The following is a 1,320-nucleotide window of genomic DNA, read 5'->3' as shown; positions in this document are numbered from 1 at the left end:
CAGTCAAATTTTACAGCGGGTGAACCGAGCCTTCGTTATTTCCGTATAAATCTACAAAATCGCAGAAATTTTTGCCCTATTTTCAGGTATACAAGGCCATTTCATACCGATAAAATAAGGTGCGAATTCGTGTAATGGGTTGTTCCAATAGTTCTATGCGATCATTAGTAAATCAAGCAACTTAAAAATATCCTACACATTACGGGACAAAAACATGCATTCATTCACAAATTATTCCACTTTCATTTATCTTCATCATCCTATTACAGCCAAAATTACAATAAAAGCCAAAAGTTTGGCGGAATGCTACGGAAGATTTTATTTATATTAGACCTTAAGGGGGTCTAAAGGTTTCAAACGTGGGGTAGTTCCTAATAGCCCCCGGTGGCAGCGAATCTGTTGACTAGAGCGAGGGCATTACTGATCAATTCGGACACATATTGGACGCGGCCGGTGACCATGGCCGTAACTTTCCCGGTGGCGTTGACATCCTGAAAGCCGTCAAGGCAGGTGTCCTCGTCGGTGAGGGCGGCACTCATCCACGTCTCTACGTTGCTCATCTGAAACTTGAAAGTGTTCCGCCTCAGATGTTTCAGCTCCGCCAGAGATTCGCGTATCTGGTCCGTGGTGTCACCGAAATTCTCCATACAGTCCTTGAGCGCCGTCTTTTCTCTTTCACTCATCACGGCACCTCCGGCTCGGAGGCCGGCGGCCCAGACGGAAACGTTGCGAGCATTAATGAGGCTGACCGTCACGGCCGCATTCACGAGATCGCTTTGCCTGGGCCTCAGATGGCCTGCGTAGGAAGAGAGAGACGAAACGCAGAGCTTCGGATAGAGAGTTACTTTGCACGAAGTTTTGATGAATTCAGCGATGTCCGTGTGAGTGTAGTAGACAGGATATTTCACGTCCTCCGCTCTTGCCGCTGCTGCTGCTGTTGAAGCGAGTGTAACAGCAAATAAGATAACAGAAAACATAGTGAATAATTGATCCCTGCCAATTCGAGCTGAAGTAATACAAAAGGTAATGTAATTATATTGCTCTTTTTATACATAGAGAGAGCGATGGGGGGCGGAGTTACAATTTTTGCCCTTTTTGATATCTTGTTATTATGTTGAACGGCATATTTTAATGACATGTATTAAGGATGGATTTTATATAGTTATGTTGAAATATATATTAAGACCAGATATATAATACACATAGAGAACCATTTTCCATTACTGATTGACCAGTTTAGAACCACCTTTAAAAGCCGATTAAGGTTCGTCATTTGCCTTCCTTATCGTGTATTGAGGGCACGTCTATTGTTTCCATTCC

The 1,320-nt window shown here is 43.6% G+C and overlaps 1 pseudogene; it reads right to left on the bottom strand.

Moving 5' to 3' along the window:
- Positions 1–363: 363 nt before the first annotated feature.
- LOC149223709 (21 kDa protein pseudogene) lies at positions 364–991 on the bottom strand (annotated as a pseudogene).
- Between the last annotated feature and the right edge of the window lie 329 nt (positions 992–1,320).

The sequence above is a fragment of the Pinus tabuliformis genome, chromosome Q, assembly GCF_031772625.1.
Source record: "Pinus tabuliformis cultivar Carrire ecotype Pingquan chromosome Q, CPIR1, whole genome shotgun sequence".
Taxonomy (NCBI): domain Eukaryota; kingdom Viridiplantae; phylum Streptophyta; class Pinopsida; order Pinales; family Pinaceae; genus Pinus; species Pinus tabuliformis.
Note: the sequence above shows the minus strand (reverse complement) of the source record. Positions and strands in the feature narration are given on the sequence as shown.